We start from the raw sequence: 656 nt of genomic DNA, 5'->3' as shown, positions 1-656 counted from the left end.
ATTGAGAATGGATGATAATCTATCTTCTCAAGAAGGACATATTCACTCAGATCTACGAGGATGAACACTAGATTCTTGCTATACAAGAAGAATTAAACTAGTTTGAGAGTAATGAAATTTGGGAACTTGTTCCTAGACCGAAAAATAGGTATGTCATTAGAACTCGTTGGGTCTTTAGAAATAAATCTGATAAAAATGGTGTTATTGTTAGAAATAAAGCTAGACTAGTAGCCCAAGGATACAATCAGGAAGAAGGTATAGACTTTGATGAAACCTTTGCTCCGGTTGCTAGACTTGAAGCTATTAGGCTATTACTTGCATATGCTTGTTCTCTTAATTTTCAGTTATATCAAATGGATGTCAAGAGCGCTTTTCTCAATGGCTACATTCAAGAAGAAGTGTTTGTCGAACATCCTCCTAGTTTTGAAGATTACAAACATCCTTCTCATGTCTACAAGTTAAAGAAAGCCCTCTATGGTCTAAAGCAAGCTCCACGAGCGTGGTACGATCGTCTACATCTTTTCTGATAGAAAAAGGTTTTACCAAAGGGAAGGTCGACACTACTCTATTTAGAAAGAAAATAAATCATCATAATTTACGAATTCAAATTTATGTAGATGATATTATTTTTGGTTCTACTAATGAAAATTTGTGTA

This window comes from Lupinus angustifolius, unplaced genomic scaffold (genome assembly GCF_001865875.1).
Source record: "Lupinus angustifolius cultivar Tanjil unplaced genomic scaffold, LupAngTanjil_v1.0 Scaffold_156_4, whole genome shotgun sequence".
Classification (NCBI taxonomy): domain Eukaryota; kingdom Viridiplantae; phylum Streptophyta; class Magnoliopsida; order Fabales; family Fabaceae; genus Lupinus; species Lupinus angustifolius.
This window is presented reverse-complemented; position numbering follows the sequence as displayed.